Source organism: Eufriesea mexicana, unplaced genomic scaffold, assembly GCF_001483705.2.
Source record: "Eufriesea mexicana isolate 0111107269 unplaced genomic scaffold, ASM148370v2 scaffold1791, whole genome shotgun sequence".
NCBI classification, from domain to species: Eukaryota; Metazoa; Arthropoda; class Insecta; order Hymenoptera; family Apidae; genus Eufriesea; species Eufriesea mexicana.
In genome coordinates, this window is record NW_016909887.1 from 174014 (window position 1) to 195762 (window position 21749).

Below are 21749 nucleotides of genomic sequence, written 5' to 3' on the forward strand. Positions count from 1 at the left end.
TTTGTCGCAGAATCGCCAACGACGTGGTACACACGTCGTTAGGCAATTGTTACAGAAACACTGGACCGTTTTGGCACACGCGTCTGTGAATTACTTGCCACAGCAAATGGTTAAACCATTCGTTCTGTCCTTTTTTTACACTCAGATTTTCCTTCCAAATCATGCCTCTTTCTGTGCATCCTCAGTAGACCAGGTACTTCAAACACATGTCGTACTTATAAACTAACTTCCAATCGTTTATCTCACTCGGCATGTTCACCTTTGTACTAAGTTTAAACACTCCCAACATTATTCAAGGCCCGTACTCATTCCAATCGTACATATAATTAGTTTCAAGGGTTGTCAATATGCTGTTGTGGCTCTTTAAGGCACGAAGTGTAAATCGAATATACGAATATATTTCAATAGGTAATAACATTGTTAAATAAGAATAAGGTAGTTTTATATTTTCGCGGGTTTCACGATGTTTGGTATACTGGCCAATCAGAGGCACGGTTTTCCACGGCTAATGTTTAAAGTTCGACACGGACATAATGAAGGCCCTAGACACGTTCAGGGGCTGCTCGATACGGGCAACAACGGATTGTTGACAGAGCGTTGCTTACGCAACCTGCATATTGCCGGGAAGCTCGAGGCACTTTGGTGATTATCAGGAAGTCAGAGATGCGTTCGAACTTAATTAGATGGTTTAACCGAAAGGTCGCGTTCTCGAGGAAAATAAGTAGAATAAAAATGGTAAAAGATTCGACATTGAGAAATTGTATTTCGTTATTTCTAATTTTATGAAATAATTAGTGCTGATCAATTTTGATACTTCTCTTACTGCGATAACTTTTCTGTAATTTATCCTCCATTTTTCATTTGTTTATTTATTCATTTATGACGAATCGCGTGTCAATAGTGTGCAGAAATATGCAAGGACGGAACCTATATATAATAAGTGGAAATGTTCTAATTATTTTTCTAATTATATAATAAGTGGAAATTTTTCTAATTATAATAAGTGGAAATTTTCTAATTATTATATATATAATCTTCAATATCGTAGTGTGGATATTCTCTGTTCATCTTCGTGAACACGGTCTAGCGATATTATACGCTTTTGCCGCACCTTGTATTATATGAACGGTACTTGGAAACGAGACTTGCTTTTTATTTTATGGAAGCTATTTTATTAGGACCAGCCTGGTAATGTTAATATAATATCAGAAGAAGGAAAATGAAACAGGATGTCAATAATATAACCATGTGTTTATAACGATTAATATAGATTTTATTAATCTATTGCACGTGAGTACATTGTACACCGTATCCACGAAGGATTACCACATTCACAATATGACATATATGTAGGATAGGATTTTGAGTGGACTGATTCGAGATAGTATTGTTGGCTTTTTAATAAAATAAAATAAGCTTATAAATATAGTGACGGCTATGAAACAGGAGAGATCTGCTATGGGCATGCCCTTCTGATCTTTCTTAGATTAACTTGGACTTGTTACATGTAGGGATATGGTTCCGATTGGCAAATATAAGGAAATAAAGGTGTTATTGCTTTCAGTATATATTTTATTTCGAGCTAGCAGACTAGAGTAAGTTACAAGTTAAAGGACTATCGATTAAATATTCACACTCGCACTATCTTCCCACTTCTTCTATATGTTCCCACGCAGGACTGTCTTTCACACTTCTTCTGTTTGTTCACCCGTAGGACTGTCCCCGGACAGCCCTTGCATTCTCATTTTAATTTTTCCCTTTTGAGGTAAGCCACGCACCCTAAACGTTCAGGCGCCTTTCGTTCTTCACTCACATCCCAGACAGTCATAAATATCCCGTTCACTCGATCCTTGCACGCGGTCACTCGTCCTTCCACGCGCATTTCAGGTATCTGCTAAACATTCAGGCTGAACCCTGAAACACTGTCTAATTCCCGTCGCCAGCTAGACAGGCCCAAGGGTTCCCTCGCACTGACACTCAATCTAGCGTTACTACATACGAACTCCCTGACTGACACACTATCATACTCTGACTAGCCCACTGACTGACACACTGACTGCCTTCGCCCTTGCACCCTTATTTAACCATTTGCGCTGGAAAGACGTGTCACGCACGTGCTGTAATGCTTTTGTCGCAGAATCGCCAACGACGTGGTACACACGTCGTTAGGCAATTGTTACAGAAACACTGGACCGTTTTGGCACACGCGTCTGTGAATTACTTGCCACAGCAAATGGTTAAACCATTCGTTCTGTCCTTTTTTTACACTCAGATTTTCCTTCCAAATCATGCCTCTTTCTGTGCATCCTCAGTAGACCAGGTACTTCAAACACATGTCGTACTTATAAACTAACTTCCAATCGTTTATCTCACTCGGCATGTTCACCTTTGTACTAAGTTTAAACACTCCCAACATTATTCAAGGCCCGTACTCATTCCAATCGTACATATAATTAGTTTCAAGGGTTGTCAATATGCTGTTGTGGCTCTTTAAGGCACGAAGTGTAAATCGAATATACGAATATATTTCAATAGGTAATAACATTGTTAAATAAGAATAAGGTAGTTTTATATTTTCGCGGGTTTCACGATGTTTGGTATACTGGCCAATCAGAGGCACGGTTTTCCACGGCTAATGTTTAAAGTTCGACACGGACATAATGAAGGCCCTAGACACGTTCAGGGGCTGCTCGATACGGGCAACAACGGATTGTTGACAGAGCGTTGCTTACGCAACCTGCATATTGCCGGGAAGCTCGAGGCACTTTGGTGATTATCAGGAAGTCAGAGATGCGTTCGAACTTAATTAGATGGTTTAACCGAAAGGTCGCGTTCTCGAGGAAAATAAGTAGAATAAAAATGGTAAAAGATTCGACATTGAGAAATTGTATTTCGTTATTTCTAATTTTATGAAATAATTAGTGCTGATCAATTTTGATACTTCTCTTACTGCGATAACTTTTCTGTAATTTATCCTCCATTTTTCATTTGTTTATTTATTCATTTATGACGAATCGCGTGTCATTAGTGTGCAGAAATATGCAAGGACGGAACCTATATATAATAAGTGGAAATGTTCTAATTATTTTTCTAATTATATAATAAGTGGAAATTTTTCTAATTATAATAAGTGGAAATTTTCTAATTATTATATATATAATCTTCAATAGAAGGTAGAAAAATAATTAGAAAATTTCCACTTATTATTTGTCTTCTTTTAGATATAGAGAACTATTGTATATATATAGAATTTTCAATAAAATGTGGAAAAATAATTAGAAAATTTCCATTTATTGTCAGCTTGAAATATCAATTCCCTATTATTTGTCTCAGCAGCTGTCCTAAAAATCACGAGATTTTTAAATACCTACCACCCAGAAGCACATTGATCCATTAACCGTTATCTCTCCTCGCTGTATCGTCGTATACACCCAGAAGATCGAGTTTGAAAGCCATCGAATGGAGATTCTATTAAGCGATAAAGCAAGAATCGTGACTGGCAAGTCTCGCAAAGGTGGCCTTGAGAACCTTCGGAAACTTTATTAACCTTTCGTCAGGGTTTATTTCCGGTTATGTTTCGTAGCCTGCACCAAGCAGACCAACCATCCTCTCCTTCTATTCCGTTTTTTCCGCTGTCTTCGTATTTTCCCAGGTTTCCACCTATTTTTCGCGTCCTTCCATCCACCTTGGTCCGTTCATTTGCCGCAGTTTGTTGCATTTTTCAGACGAAACAAAACTGCTATTTTCCTCGTCCCTCTTTCGCGTCTCTCCACGAATTTATACCCCATTGTATCTGCCTTCTTTCTCCGCGGACCTACATTTCTCCACCCCCCGCACCCGCCCCCGCGAATATTCATATTTTCCGCGATTCCATTTCCGCATTTAAACTGGGTTACTTTCTTTCCATTCACGATACGGTTCGGAGGCATTCCGGCCATTGTTCCACGTAGAATGTTTTCGTGCGAGCGTTGGAACGACGTGAAAAGAATTTAGAGTTAATCCCTCTCGAGGAATTCCACCGACCAGATATGAGTTAAGGGTTCATTAAGACAGAAGTGGGGAGGACTGAAGCTCTGTAATTTCTGATTATCGTAATTTATACGAAGTCTCGGGGAGAATTCTTTATTAGGCGATATTTGGCCGTAGGATTCCCAGGGTTAGGTCAAAATTTGGAAGGAACACTCGTCCTGAATTTTTACGCGAAATGATCGATATTTTTGGAGAATTTAGCAATTGCTTCTGTATTAGTATTTATAAAAGGAAGATCGATGTTTATCATAGGGTTAATCGAATATATTACGATAAAATAATATTTTTCTATACAATTGTTTATCTTTGAACATCCGTAAATTGATATATTTTGGGTTAGGACGAAACTCGGAGGAATTTCGTAATAAAATGATTTTAATTAAGTTTTCCAATTCGCAAATCCCGAAGGTAGTATAAACTTCTTCTCCCATCGGTGTGAAATTATTTTAGGGTACCATAAACTTTCCCTTATCTTCACGGATGTCCTTCGCTAGGACCGCCATTATGCCAGTCGTAAAAAGAAGTCTAGAAATTTCATTCTGCCGCGACTCATGCAGGGAAAAGGGTCTTACTTAGAGCTCTGACAGTTACGACCCCTTGGAAATCCAGGATAGCCGGGTTACAGGATCTGCAGGATTCAGTCCACTGGAGATTAGCGCAGTACGTTTTGAGAAACTGAGGAATAACGTCGATAATTATCGAGGAAATTCCTCTGCAGATAATTCTCTTTTCAGACATCCATAAAATTCCTTCCTTCCATAAAAAATAATTCTTCTTTGCAAAGTCGATCTTAGTACTCGCGCCAAGATGCAAATTTTGTAACTCGTAATTCTCGTTAATCGAGTAATGAAATACGATTCCATAACTAATTCCAATTTTCAGTCATTTTTAGAATATTTTTAGAATAGAATTTCGTTGACATTTTTGAAATATTTTACAGAGATTTAGGGATACTTCCTCGATTTGAAACCAGCTTTCAATTTATTAAATTATTCCAAGGGTACCGAGATGATTAAAAATTTCACCTAAATAACGTCGATAATTATCGAGAAAATTCCTCTGCAGATAATTTTTTCCTAAGAGGTTCATAAAATTCCTTCCTTCCATAAAAATAATTCTTCTTTGCAAACTAGACCTTGGTAACCCCGCATATTACCAAGGTGCAAATTTCAACTTTTAATTCTCGTTAATCGAATAACAAAATACGATCCCATAATTCCAATTCTCAGCATTTTTATCGGGAGTATAATTTTGTTGACATTTTTGAAACATTTTACAGAGATTTAGGGATACTTCCTCGATTCGAAAGCACTTTTAGATTTATTAAATTATTCCAAGGCGCACCGGCATGATTAAAAATTTCGCCTAGGTCAGGAAAAACGTTGGTCCCCAAGAGTTAGGGACACGGTGTACCATTCACGGTGGCTAAACTCCGTGCAAGGTAGCAGAAAAGAATGTCAATAATTGTTCACGAAATTTGCCCGGGTATGACCTAAAATTCGTATCGAGCTTGCATACGGTATTCAGTCTTCGGTATTGTTCGTTTTCAAAAGCTCTCCTGGAAGTCGCCTTCATCCCGGTATACCTAATCTATTAGCTCCGTTAAAGGAACGACATTACGTAATCAGTCGAAACGAGGCGCATAAGCTGCATCGGAGCCACTGTTACGATACCTTTCATAAATTGGAACGAGGCGGGGGTTCATGCCTCTCGTGGATAAAATGCATACACGTGCGCGTAATGTCGAGCAACCTAGATATTTTGAACGAATGCACTCGTAACGCGAGTTCAATTTAATTTCCAACAATGCGATTCGTATCGAGTGGAACAGGCAAAAGAAAAGGGAAAATCCACCTACCTAAACGTTACTATACACATTTATAATGGCACGGATATCTCTCGTAAAATCTCTCATGTTTATCCGATTACTGAAAAAAGGATACCATTTGTATACCATCACCGTGTTCTTTTATTCCCATAAATAATTCACTCGTGCCCACACAGGAAAGCACATCACAGAAACATTCGTATACGATACACACGCGTTAGACTGAAATATTTGAAGCGATAATGGCGTCTACAGAGAGAAAGAAGTCTCTACTTAGATTATATTAGCAAAATAATTGCAAAATTGGAAACGAGGCAAGGAGAAAATAAGGTTTCGCAAATTTCTACTCTCGCAATAAAGGTTTCGCGTTTGCCATCGAATTCACCCTCGCGCCTCTTCACCCCCTGACAATTTTTATTCCTCGTAGAACACAGGAGCGTCTGGATGGATCAACTTTTTTCCAGCCGATGAATAATGTATACACGCGAACACGTCGAAGAAAAACAAATTTTCGGGCAAACGACTTCGGCCGGGATACAAGGAAGAAAGGGAACGAGGTGGAACAGGGTGGAACAGGGTGGTAGGGGAAGAAAGAAACGGTGGATCAGGATTTATCGACGTTCTTGCAGACCGGTTGCAGCGCCGATCACGTCCGCCTTAGGAATTCATTAAACCTTCGCGACAGCCCCCGGGACGTCCCAGATTGTTCTTGCTCCATGAAATTGCGATATCATTCATGTAGCTCGCATGCAGCGTAACGACGTCCGAAACTGTCGCATTCAGCGTCGACCAGCGACAGATTGAAAATCATTTCCGCCGGTCGTTCCGCCATTTTGCGCCAGAATCCGATTCCCGTCACGCCGAGTCGCGTTCCGAGAATCGTTAAATATCTCGCCGTGTAAATTGAAGGGATTAATGGGTTCGATTGCAGGATGAGTGTTAATTTATCACTGTGCACGCTACTCTCAATAATGGCGACGAGACGCGAGATGTTGTAGCCTAGGACTGCACGTCCCAAATTAAATGGAGGATTGTTTGTGTCCTTATTGTCAGCGTCCCCTGATTCGTGTACACTCGTTATCACCTAGTCACCACTTGGGTGAACCATAACAAGGGTTAATATAGCACCCTTAAGACGATGGGTATAAGGACCCAAATTATTTAAACATCCATCACCACCGAAAGATTATTCGCAACCAATAAGAAGACACACATCCACCACTTACATTTCACATCGACCAATTAGTAGACATCAAAAACTTATAAAACCATCGAGATAGTAGTCCCAAGAAGACAAGACATGCATCACGATCAGATAGTCAAGACAGACCCATGACGTTCAACTTAGCACGAGAGATAGTCACGCATCGGAATTCTTTAGTTCACTCCTAACCAGGTTTAGGGCTATTAACACGTTAAGTGCCCAGCCCGTCTTGCTTGCTGTACTATACTGTACTGTACTGCTTACTGTACCAATTGTTATAACAGGAATTTTCAAACGTTAGATCCAAAGATGGCGAAGAATTTAACACCAAAAATTATCACCGTTTGGTCTTAGTTTGGGTCCCTGAGGCTCGGCCGGGTCCAAACGGAAAGCCTAGCGCCGGTCCCTGAACATTGTCGGATCTCCATATATGGGCCTTATACCACGAGAGTTACAGTATTCGGAACGCAACAATGTCTGTTTAAATTTTTAACCGGGAATGTTTACTCGCCTCGAAGATCATCAACGAGATAATAATCGAGATAATGGGTACAAGTTGTTAAAGAAGCGTCGTAAATTTTCAAACTCGAGGAATTATTTTTAAATTATTTCTCATATATCTGAAAGAGTAGGGACAGAATTTCTCGAGAAGAATGGCTTTTAGCGGAGATGAGCTATTCTGAATTTTTGCTCGGGTAGCTTTATGGGAAGTTTTTAACTCTGAAATTTTCTTTTCCCGGAGATAAGCGAGTTGATACCGCGGCACCAGAGGACGAGGATAAATATAAATTAAAGAACGAAATTACTTTGATAAATGGCTAATTGAGCCACGCGCGGTAAAGACGTTGCGTGGAACTTTGCGCTTTGAGTTTCTAATTGTTGAATTATTATGCGATGAAATTTCGTTCGAAACTCTAATTTGACGTTGACGCGATCAAAGGATTGGGTGTAATTAAACATGGAGGCGGTAGTCGGAGCAGATCGAAAGGCACAATGACACTATGGTCCATTACGCTATAATATTAAATACCATCCGAAGGAAATTCGAAACTTCATCCCCCGAGAAGCATCAATGATTTCCACGATGCCGAGAGTTCAGCTTCTCTGTGAATTTTTCATCGTGCTTCCAGCGACGTTTGTTCTTGCAGGATCTAATATTGCCCCTTGATCTCGTTTTATTCGAGAATCAAATAAAGACCATCAGGCTTTTCTTAGACGTCCCTTTCTATTTTATTTATCTGCGAAAGGCCCTATAACTGTCCTTCTTGTTATTAATTTTCAAAGTGAAATTCGATACGAATGAAATACGATACGTCTTCTTGATTTCGAAAATTTAGGCCTCTCTCGTGCAAGGAACAATGGGAATTTCGACAAATGGGAAGCTAGATTCTGAAAGGACAGAAGCACGCTTGGATGTAAATGTTAATTTGAAACACGCGAATCTTTGACGACCAAACGAAATGACGCACGAATCACGGATTAAATGGTTTATTCGATCGTTACCATTCGCAGAATCCGACAATGAGTCAGACGTTAATGACGGTGCAGAGATCGCGGGTCGTAATCGAGCAAACGACCATTCATTATTCATGGAAAACTTGTTGAAATCGATGTTTCTTTCACGAGCACGTTCGGCTCGTTATCAGGCAAAACAGAAGTCGAGGAAAAACGTTGGTATCAGTGCCGACGCGAATATACCCGAGGCGAATAAAGAATTAAACGAAAGGCCAGAGTTAGCCACGTCGAAATTATTTATCATCGACTTTGCTATACTTCGTGTGGCATTCTTTGTTTTCACGAGCGAATGCACATAGAGTATTCTTGGTCACGTGGAAATAGGCGTTATTGGCGAATTCTGTTTGCGAATCGGATCAAAATATTGTACACTACGGACTAGAGAAGAACGAGAAGCTACACGCACATACGTCAACAATTATTTAATTTTTGATAATTATATCGAGCATTAATTTCACTCTTACGATTCATTAATATCGTGAAATTAATATTTGGCACTTCGGTATGTGTTTATAAATACTTTTAAGTTTAATTAGCCAATACTTAATTCGATATTATAGCTAGCATGATCGGCCAAATCTGGAGTGGACAAAAAGATGGTAGAAGATCCACAAAAAAATAAGAGAATAAGAAAAAATATTGAAAAATTGGCTAACTATATATTAGAAGAAAAATCGTGGAATTAAAAGAGTAAAGCGTCGACGTGGAATACGAAATTTTCAATAAAAAATAAAAAGTAATATAACAAAAAATCTACAAATATAACAGACCACATATAGGTGTATAATCGAACATAATACTTTAGCTAGCTATATATTAGAAGAAAAATCGTGGAATTAAATGAGTAAAGCGTCGACGTGGAATACAAAAATTTCAATAAAAAATAAAAAGTAATATAATAAGAAATCTACAAATATAGCAGACCATATATCTGCGCATAATCAAACATAATACTTTTCTCATTTTACCATCCGAATTCGTTTTCCGTCACTGTACATACCGCAAATCCCCACCGTTATTATACCCCTAATTCGGTATTCTCTTCCCCTGTCTCAATTTCGCTGTCAGTAAGCAAATTCGACAATGACGAGATCAATTATGATCCGCACGCGACGTCGTTAAATACCGTGGCCGATCATCGAGATAATGGGAGAATCATGTGCAAACTTGTGTTGTGCGCATACTGATCGGTTGATCATCTCGACGTGTACGCCGAATTTCCCGCGTCCGACTGATAGCTTCGGCAAAGCCACGCTAGAGCTCGTGGCTGTGTTCGTGACACGTTGCTTGGACAACGGTTTGATGAAGCGCTTCACGCAATTCACCCACGGAATGATACATCGGTTGTTTATTAAGGATCAAACCGTCTCGAGGTATACGAGGGTTGGATAACCGAATCGAGATACCTGTCGACTCGAATTTTAATGATCTTCGTGCTACACGCAAAGCCGTTCGTGTATTAATACGAATTGAGCCGAGGATTTTAATTATCCTTTGTTGCTTCTCTCTTCGTTGAACCCGCTTGATCCCAGTTCCTCGAACGAGCGAAAATGTTATATTTTAGCTTACTATACTGTAGAATATTCTTATTCCTTTTATGATTGGGAAATAGCGGTAACGATTTTAGTACAGATGATAATGTTTAGCGATATGTGTAGAATTTTAGTATGTTACCCTGGGAGTATAGTTTGCTAATTTTTGTGCAAGCAAATCGACTCTAATAATCATTTTTATAAATACGTATAGAATGTTAGTATAGTTGGTGATGTTTAGAGATACCTGTAAGATAATTGTATAAAAATAATCCTTGTTAGAATGTAATTATTATGATTTTATAATTTTTAATAGTGATTCTAATTTAGCGTTTGTGTTATACTTTAGCATGAGGATTGATATCTGCATGTGCGTCATGAGATTTGAAAATGGTTTGAAAAATGTTCCAGTTGTGTGCGATTAAGTCGTAATTAAAAATTAACACGAGTTAAAGAAATTGCGAACAGTGTGTTTCGCAACTAGGATGACGAAAAGGTAACAGTACTTATAAGTTGTTCGCGGCTTCGATCAGGAATGATTCATCGTAGAGGTCTTCCGAGAATAAGATATGAGTGTTAGTATACTTTCATACGCATATTCCATTTTGTTCGCGTTGTTCGTTTGTTCAAGTTGTACTCTACAATCGAACCTTTAGTTTATGCGATTCTACGCGACTTATTATGAACTTTTTATCATATCAACGTTATTATACTTCGAGCATATGTTCTAATTGTTTTAATTTCTTCTCGATTGTCTTCTAGTCGACTATCCCGAAGAAACAACGTATGGAGATATTAATACTAGATTGCCGGAGGTTGGGTATATACCTATTTTGCCCAAAATGAGTCAATTTGGCTCGAACATCAAAATTGAAGTTTTTTAAAAGAAATAAAATTTTATTTTATAGAAACTTTATTCGGAACAATTTTTACATACATAATCTGTTTTCAAAATACATTTTCCGCAGATTTTTGCGAGGCAACACGACCCTCATTCGACAGGGTCGGGTGACGGTACTTGGGGTTCGGCTAACAAGGGGTCTGTCTCAACGTAAGTCCGCACGCGTGGTACCCTTGGACCCCGGTGGGCTAAGGGGCCATAAACTAGTAAATTGACAAGTTTGAACATAAAACTCTCGCATCAGATTGTTTACAAAAAATTTGTATGCACAAGAAATAAGTTACGCGTGTGTAAAACGACCAACTTTAAAAATATTTAACGAGTCAATTTGACTCACATCCGTCAAAATAGGTATAGCACATATGGATTTTTGGAAGTAAGGAGTGGGGAGGGGAAGGAATTAGTATTTGTATACATTTTATAATTCTATGAAAAACCAACGTATGTTTTAAAAAAAATTATTTTAATTTTTTTGTATATATAGCAATAAAATCACTCGCTCCGGCAACCTAGTGTTAATATTCCATTTTCTTTTCTTTTCTTTAGTTACCATATATTATTACGATTACTTTGTACCTCTGTTATCCTCTCAGGTACCCTCCTCACTTCTTCTGTACGATAATTTTCAGTTTGCGTGTATCGAGCTTGTATGTCAAATATTGTATAATTTTCGTCATCTATCACTGCGAAAAATAAAATGTGTCGTGTTTTCAAATGTTCTACTTCGTTACAAAATTGCGATTGCAATAAAAGCATACTAAAATTCGCATATGGTAGTACACGTTGCATTTGGTGTTGTAAATATTTAAATCTCCGCGGATGGGTTAACTGATTCCTTTTGAGTAAAGATAAGGTGTACAAAGAAGAAATGGAAACAGTGAAAAATTGAAATGGTTCAAAAATTTATTTCAACTTCAGCTTGTATGTATAGGCGTTATATTTAGAATATTTCTGGTGAAACGATGTTTGTAGTACACCGAATGGCGTCAATCTTCAAAAGCTGTCATCCTTGTCACCTGAAATTTACGATACACCTTGGTAGCAGAAAAAAGATTCGTGTTACTTAGTTGCCACGTGTCGCAAATCTGGTCGATTCCTCAAAGTCCTAACAATGGGAACAAGATAAGCATCCCCATCTAAGGGGCCACCCTCAGGTATATGATTGATTCTCCAAGTGACACAGATGGAACTTTCTCGTGACCGTAACAAATACCTCGAAACCGATGCAGAATAAGTTAGGAAAAAAGAGGGAAAAAGGAAAAGCTCTGCTTAATAAACATCTTGCATCGAAGCACACAGTGGAGAGAAATTTCGATGTCAGACAAACGAACTGCGGCTACCCTTAGCTATATATCCACCCCGTTACAATGTAACGAGATTATTAATTCCCCATTGACCACCATGAATGGTTCTGGTTTAACGGTGAAAGTTTTCCAAGCGAAACACAATGGCGGATGAACGACAGAAATATCTACGAGCACGTTTGCTCTTTGAAAGTGGAGCGAAGCTGCTTCGCGAAACTCAGTCGACGAATGCCTAAATGAAATTCTGCGGTTTGTTAGTCAGATTAATTGTACTGCCTGTTCGTTTCGGGCGTGAACGCTGGCCGAAATGAAGGGAACATTCGCTGTGTATCCCGTTCGGTGACTATCCGCATTTTCATCATTTAATTATGTCGGCAGCGAATAAACGAATCGTTTATGCGCACGCCATTGTTCACCGGGCGATATTAAGTTCTCGGAGAGTTTGGACAGACAACGTATCTGTTTGTTGTTGCTACCCGCGCGTTCCGTGGCACTCGAATTAATTGCATTTCTCGCGGTTTAGCCGGATTCTTCATTATGCGTCCTACGCGTTCGAAGATGAGAAACTATCACGTTTCCGAGCTTTCGATGTTCCCTGACATAATAGGAATTTGATTTCCTTTCGTTTATCGACTTCATCGAATAATTCGTCCATTTCCATTCTTCACCATTGAAACTTCTTAGTCTCCTGTTCTGTGAGATAATTTATTCCATGTTATATTTAATCTCGAATTTTATAAGATTAATTTTCTCTCATAATTTTTCAATATTCGATTCTACAATATCGCGAGAGACTCGTGGTCCAAAGATCGGTCAAACATGAGTGTGTTACGAGTGAGTTAATTATTTAATTATTTAATTGTTTGATTATTGGTAAAATTATTTATCAGTTATTTAGCAAACAACACACTCGTGTACACTTAACCCTTTTCAAATATCACTTTGTTATTTTGATTATTTTGATTCCATGTACCATTTGTGGTACACGTAAACTTGATCTGCAGGCTACGTGTGCCATAAATGGTACTACTCTGAGCAATCTCTACTCTAAGACTACTCTAAATAATCTAATTACTTATGGATCGATGATGCGATCACATGTTGTGTGACAATATATCAATTTTTAGTCAAAACAACAAATGATCATGTCGGGCAAAAACAGCTTGGCACGGAACCTAACTCTTTGGGGCACGCTGAACTTAAAAGTGTTCCACCTTTTTGATGCACCGAGATGCATGATGGGACATTTTTAGTCCCACCTGTCAAAAAGTGTGTCCATTCAGCTAGGTTTTTATATTCTCTGTGACAATTTATTGCGTCACCCAACCCTGCTTCCAGAATTGATAAGCTGAATGGTTCCTCGAAGCAAAGACAGATCTCGATGCAGGGTGACGCCATCCAAATAAAGATTCCTTTCACATTGTGTAAAATAATTTAGTCCTTGACTCCTTTGTCTACAATATCGCGCGAGACTCGTAGGCTCTTAAGGAATCGAGCTAAAGCTGACGTAGCGAGAAGCGTGGTTCGTAGATAGAGTCCGATGTAAACATCGTCAGGCTTAAACCGGTTTCGACAGGCTCGAGGTTAATCTTCGTCGATGCCTTCCTGCCTCAGTTGCGTGTTATTCTTCATCGCGTTCGGACCAAGTGACTCGACGTGTGACCGACTCTGCTGTTGATCGTGCCACGTGCTATTGGAACTTAAATCGTCGAGCAAGGGGCTTAGGAAAGGACAAACTGTAAGTAAGGAACACACGCAATATAATTCTTTCGCGTAAAATAGCGAGATAATGAACTCGTGACGTATGGACGTGGAAGGACAACGAAAATCTGCATTATGCAGTGATTCGCGGTGGAAAAGGGTCAAGGACAGTCAACCACAGGGCGTGTTCTTTGTGGATATTTAACCGATTTGTATAAAATAACTTAGTCCTTGATTCCTTTGTCTACAATATCGTGTAAGACTCGTAGACTCTTAAGGAATCGAGCTAAAGATGACGTAGCGAGAGGCGTGGTTCGTAGATAGGGTTCGATGTAAACATCGTGAAGTTCAAACCGGTTTCGACAGACTCGTGGTTAATTTTCGTCGATATCTTCGTGTCTCAGTTACATGTTCGGACCAAGTGGCTCGACATGTGACCGAGTCTGCTGTTGATCGTGCCACGTGCCATTGGAACTTAACCTTTATACGTGATTCTCACTAGGTTGTATCTGATTTCGGTAAATATGCGAAATATTTTCGTCTTGTCACCTCAGATAATGAAACTCTGCATGATACAGTAATTCGCGATGAAAATGTTCAAAGACAGTGGAATGCAGAGCGTGTTCCTCGTGGATCGATCCCGAGGGATATTTACAACCCTCGAAGTACGTTTTCGATAGTGCGAACAACGATATTCGCGACGATATTTCCCGATCTTCGTCGTTTGTTTCGCATTACGACGCCGTTAATTTCCACCAGGCCAGTCGCTAGCTTCCTGCGTCTCCTAGGGATATTTATGTAACGCCAAACTGCTTCCAAGTTCCTACATTCTTCACCGAGTGTTTTTCGCCATTCCATAGCGATTTCGCAATCCCCGCGACAATAGCGTTTCTTGTCCCCGTGTTTCATCCTCGTGACAACTGTATTTGTCTCCACTCGCGTGAACGATGGTAGAAAAATAGTTAGTTTGCATTCACGAATTGAACATTTTCAGAGATTTATTTAAAAGGGGTCCACAGATGTATTTTTTCGCAATCCCGTGTGAAAATGTCGAGGCACGATGCAGAATTTTCGAAGCCACGTTCTCTAATCGTAGCGAGCTATCAGCTGATCGTTGAGGGGTAGAATTTCAGCAACGATGGCGACAAACGAACCGAGAGACAGTAAAATCGAGCCGATCTTTAACGGCCGCCACAGGAAAATTACTCTCACCGACGGAACAAACTTCGATTGGCGAGCAAAGGTCTCGCCGGTAGTTGTTATTAGCCGAACGTTCTGGACGAGTTCCAACTCGGGATCAGCTTCGTTTGCGAGGCCAGACTTCTTGTTTCATTGGCGACCTGCTATCGGGCCGCGAGCCTCTCCTCAACACGTAATTATCTCAACTTTCCACCCTCCGACCTCTTCTTTTTCTATTCACCCCGTTTCAGTCGGCGGCCTTTACGTGCATCGCATTATTACGGAAAATCCGAGGAAACCGGCGTGGCCTAGAGAGTGATATTGCGTGGAAGAATTTAACAAGACCGATATGTTTCCCGGAACATCTTGCCCCGGCTCTAGAGGAAAAGTCGGCTCATTACCGTGGAAAATGGATTCCCCGCTGGAATTATTTAATATTTCCCCTCTATTTTCTGCCTCGTTTGCGGAACCTTCTCTATATTACACTGGTTTTACCTATTTGACGTCTCGCTGGATATTAGTCGGTTTTCGCGAGCACCAGTGCGGTTACTCGCGATTCGCTATTCCTTTTGTGGCGTGCACACATGTATGTCTCGTTCGCTGGCTATTTCAGAGTCGATGTTTCCTTTTCTGATCGACCATTGTCGCGTTAAATATCTGCTTCTACTACTTGGACTATTTGTACGTGTATTTGTGTGCCGTGATTATTCTTTTCCACTTCGGTTTGACATTAAAACGAGTTCGAATGCGAAGGATGTGACCCGAATATACCTGATGTTTAAATCATTTTCATTTACATTGATACGATTTCTGTAGCTGGTTAGAGTATAATTATCGGTGACACGATCTAGACTTTGAAATAAGGAGTTTTATTATTTTAGTTGAAATCTTATCTCGAACGGAAATCTTTGTTTATTTATTTTCTAAATTGTCGCAGAAATTTCGAGGTTCGCGCGAAAGTCGAGGACACGTTGGGATTTTCGAGAATCCAAAATTCGAAGAGTTAGACGAGAAGTAAGCCACGATGTTCGAAGTTCGTGTTCGAAGTCGTGGGAATTCTGTAGCGAAACGTGGCCGACATCGGCTCGCTTTACGAGGGACCATCCTGCTGGTGGAACGCAAATAAGGGACGTACAATTCCGAAATGGAATGCCCAAGTATACGTGGTTGTTTAGCGGGGCATAAAATAATTTCTACCCTGGTAGGAATTAAGGAGAACCACAGCCTTGTTAGCAGACTTGTTACCGAGAAATCGGAATGCACGATGCGCGCAGTCGAGTGTTCCTTTCGTTTGGAACTTTAATTAGGAAATATTTCGAATATCGTACAATAATCTGAGAAATTTGAGATAAAAATAAAATTTTGTGGATATCCTCTTATGGTGAAGTCAGTTGGTTAGGCATCCTATATGTTGCGGTGGTGCTGGTCTAGTAGACCAGTACCTAAGACGCGAGATATTATAGGAAAATCAAGAACTTCGATTTATAGGACGAGGAGGGTTCATCGAGTCACTTGTGGGAACGTCAGTAGTCCCAGAATAAATTGATAGAATAGTTCTAAATCTTGGATAGTAGATACTGAAAAGAGATACCTATTACCTATTGGTAATAGGTACGGTCCCAAAAGAATGCACAGTGTTTCAACATAGTAATAAAAGAATGAATGCATATCTTAGGCTAATACCTGTGAGTGTATGTGGAAGGACGAAAGTGACCGTGTGCAAGAGGATCGAGTGGAAGGACTATATTTATGGTAGGGGAAATCTAGGTATGTTCTTGAGGGTTTAGAATTAGAATGAAAGGGAATGATTGGTAGGCTACCTAGCAGGCTCTTTCCCAGACGGGGGGATAGAAAATTTGGAAGTTCTATATATATTTAGGAGGATGGATTGTCTTGGCGATCAGGATAAGGGATTTCGAGATGGCTAACGCGATTAGATTCGCCTTTGTTGGGGGTACGCGCCGCGGAACGTTCTCCATGCTTCTCATCTTTTTAAAACCGTGATCCGTGACACGTACCCCTGCGCGATTTGTGACTGGTCATCAAACGCTTTGGGTCTTTCGAGGTCGTCACAAGATAAGTAGTGTTTTCAAGCATTTTCACGTTAGATTTCGAGCGATCGATTTCGTGAAAAATTCGAAGCTGCTATTCGGGGTCCTAAGGGATTTCGAGATGGATAATGCGATTAGGTTCGTCTTTGTTGGGGGTACGCGTTGCGGAACGTTCTCCATGTCTCTCATTTTTCTAAAATCTTTGTAAACCGTTTTAATTTTGCTAGAACCGTGATCCCCCTTCGTGATTTGTGACTGGCCATCGAACGCTCTCGATTTTTCGAGATCGTCACATATAGGAAGCAAGTATTGTGCATGATTTCGGGGCCCGTCTGTGGGAGACCTCGTCGTACCCTGAGTTTATGCTCTACACTAGCTTACATATAGGAAGCAGAGAGTTTATCGAGGACTTGCGAGAAAATCCTCGAACCTTCTCGAATCTGCAACCTATCTAGTGATAAGGATAAAAATAATGCCGCCATTATTTTGTAATCGATCCGAAAGAATGCACACGCATCGCGTTTTTCGTCATTTTCTAGTCGAATCGGACTAGATTTGAAAGAATAGAAAAACGAAAGAAAAGATTGCGTTCATAGCGTCTCACGTAGCGTATTAACACGATGGAGAAATTAAACGCGGACTGCAGTCAGCATGTCGGAGAAAACGCGAGGAACAGTCATAAGTGCGCGAAATTGCCGTTGTTGAGCGAGGATTAAGCTTCCACGAGGAGCACGACCTAACTGCGGCTCCTTAAAAGCATCGTTTACCGAGCCATTCGTGTTCGCCATCGGCATGGAAAAGAGCTAGGTGCGCATACGTTCCTCCAGATGATTCTAATTCCTCTCATCGGACCGCGGACGCAAGCATTTCCAAGGAAACGCGATCCTCGAGCACCCTGAAACCTACTTTCCGCTGCACGGTTCGCGTTGCCTGAAAAACATATAAGAATTTCTAACGTGGGGAACGAGTGTTAACGTTTGCGCAGTTCTCGGTCGTTCAAAGTGCCTCTGATTTGAGGGAAAGTTGAACATACTCCTCGGGTACGGCATAGTTTCAACGGTTCGCAATTTCTTGAGATTTGCCTTGCTTTATCTTATTTTGAAAATTGTTTGAAAGACGAATATCTCGCGCTGGTGATCAAAAAACGAGGTTCGAATCGTATGTAACGTATAGGGTGTCTGGAAAGTTGCGAATCCACGTATAGGAGCGTGTGAACGACAGAGAATGAGGAGATATTAAATGACAAAAATATTATTTTGTCCTGTATTCAGTTTTGCACGTATATATTCTAGTATCGCGAATTTTCAATATACACGTAGGATAGCTACAGGATTATTTCCAACGAGGATTTTTGTTTTCGATAGTATTGGAACCAGAATGGCAGGAAATGAAAATTGAACATATTAAAAAATCGCTTTTATCGAAACTGAAATCGCAAATGAAAATTACAGAAAATATTAATTTTTAAAATTAAACTACTAGAGGTAGTTCCTCGTTTAGTTTAAAGTATTCCAATATCACAACCAGAAGCGTAGAATATTAACACTAGAACTACCAACCCAGTCAAAATGACTGGTCCCAGAATTTTCCTGTCTGCAATCACCGAACACATACACCTGCTTTAAGAATAAAATTGGTATCAACTCGTATTAAGAAAGAACTGTAATCGATATATTCACTCATATTCATCGTACCGCTGAAATTACTATAACCTGTGCACGTTATAGTTGGGCCATTAAAGATCGGTAGTTCTAGTGTTAAATACAAATCCATATACGAAATAGTAAATAACCTTTGTTTAAAGTTTCATTTGCTGTAATTTTTCTCTGTATTTCCTATATTATTAATCACCTTTGGTAAAGGTAACCGTACCTCGTGTTCATTATTACATGCACGTCAATGAAATTCGTTATGGCAATCTGCAACAGGCAACATTCGTATAAGGTAAAAATTAACGAAGCAGCGAATATTTAATATTTATTTGTACAAAAGTTCGTACTTGCACTTTGTGCATTTCAGAGCGAGCGAGTAAATAAACGGAAGCAAACCGGGGCTTTCAAAGGCAGAAATACACAGGGAAGTATAAAACGCATAAACAAACCATCATTTCTGCCTTCGAACGATATTACCATCGATGAAAAATCGAAAACCGTTTCTCGATCGCGTTAATCAAACTCGTCCCGAAAAATAAATCGTTGCTAGCCAACCTCCACAGCGATTCATCTCGCGGAGTATCGGAGTTGGACGAAATTTTCACTTGCAATTTCTCGTAACAAATCCACGGGATAATAAAATCCCGAGAACGACTACTAAACCCTCGGAAGAGAAGGGGTCGATGGGAGAGCGAGGAGAGGGAGAAAGAGGGAGAAAGTCTTGCTAGAGTCTGGAGCACTTTAAGGGATGAAGAACGTCGCGGCAAAGGGGCGTAGGAAAAATTTCTTCGAAGCTGGAAATCAGATTTCCTAAAGGCCGCGAGATCAAAGTGGCAGGCTCCCTGTGCTTTCGTCGTATGCCAGCCACGAAATTTTCCAGCCACGAAATTTTCCAGCTGGACTTTTATCGAATTTCACCGTGCCGCGGCCGGCCTTCCGTGCCGGAAGTTCCCTTATCCGCACAGGAAACGAGACTTCTTCGCAGGAGTCGAGGCATCTGCCGCGATTTCGACGATCTGTCCTCCAGGACATCGCGCACACGTGTCTGCACAGGCTCGCACACACTCCTGCTAAGCTTTTTCGTGCGCCAGGCAAACGTAATGGCGATATGATGTTTTAAGGGATATAGGTCAGGGATTCGTCGGGTTCCTCTCCATGCGAAGGCTTCGAGACGGTTGTTCTATAGCGAAGGTTAACCTAAATTTCAACCAAGTCCCGCGTCTTTTGTCGACCATGGGAATCCTGCTTATAAACGAGCAGCTTATTTCCCGGCCTCACTCGCGAATCCGCCATTTTTGCAACGGGGCAGATTATCATCCGCGGAGGCTCTATGCTCAGAAGGGATAAGAATTCGATTAGGTATTGTTAGTAGTGGATATTATATTTATACGAATATATTAAATATTTATTTAACAATATATTATCGCACAGGGTAAAAATTATTGACGAAATATATTTAATTGTCTTTATCCTTTCACACGGTTGTTCTCAATGAATTCTGAATTGCAACTGACCTATCCAACTACTCTCCCGTTTGTTCTCTCTTCTGTCATATATTACATAAATATACACAGTCTATACTATACTTCATTCATTACAAGCATACCCGACCCACTCATTCTTTCTTACAGACATCACTCATTTTTGTTGTACATCAATGTATATTTAAATCTGTTACAAGTGAATCAAAAATTTTGATTTTTCCATTTCATAGAGTCTTTAATTCTCGAATTTTCTTCGCTCTTTTCCACTTGAAATTTGTAAAATAAATCGTCGTAATAATTATTTCAGTTCTTGTACTGGATTTAATTCACGTGTAATTGTCAAGAGACAGATATATTCAATTTTTAAAAATCGTAGAATTCGCCAAAAAATTCCCAGTTAATTCTTCGATAATTTTTCAAAATTTAAGCTGTATTTTAGGCAAAAAGTATCGTAGTATTTTAAGTATAGTACGACTCGTATTCTAATTCTAATAGAACCACGTTCGATTCGTTGCAAACGAAAATCGTTAATTCGTGTTTTGAGAACGGCAGGATTTATTAAATTACAATTTGTCGAAATACAGGAACGAATTGGAAGTTCTGTGTGCTTGAAATTTTGATACGCAGAAAGCGTTTGCTTTCCCTCCTTTGTATCGATTGAACGGCCTTTCTATTTCTATCGTCGAAGAACGGCGAAGGTTATATTTATCGATAAGCGAATTAATTTACATAACGTCGGCCTTCACGTTCTCAAGACACACAGCTTCGTTTCTGCGTGAAAGAATTCGACGTAATCGTCGCGTGTCCTGCAATTTGCGGGCCCATTCTCCGAATTCCGTTGTGTTTATTACAGAAACATGTCCAAGGCGATAATATCGGTTCTGAACTTGTAACCCGCGACTTTCAGAGCTTGTTTATTCCACAATTACGACGCTGATAAGGTGCGGGTAAATTATATTCAGAAATTAGCGTTGATTCATATTTACCATTTATAAGTATACTTCTCACGATCCATCGAACGCGACAACGTTAACTCTCAGGTAAAGATTCATCGGGTTGAAATTACACAAGAAGGAGAGTGCAAATCCTTCGAATCATAGATTTAATCGAAACTTAGCAGGTTTGTAGATTTAGTCATCCAGTCGAAGAAAATGTATCATTATAGGGGCAACTACTCCATAGTTTTCGAGATATTTATGATAGAGCTTTATCTTTAATTTAATTAACCCTTTGCACTCGAGAAGTGATCTTCATTCATCATTAGATAAAATTTCGAAGATCGATATTAATTAATATATCAAATTTGAGATAATGTAATGGTATGCAAATAATTCTGTTTTAATTATTACTCGATTTCTTATTTCCTGCT

General features: G+C 39.7%; 1 protein-coding gene across 1 annotated transcript in view; it reads left to right on the forward strand.

Moving 5' to 3' along the window:
* Positions 1-21749, forward strand: part of Teh1 (tipE homolog 1 phospholipid transfer protein) — a 93573-nt gene that overhangs the window by 34340 nt on the left and 37484 nt on the right. The gene's annotated exons all lie outside the window — the stretch shown is intronic.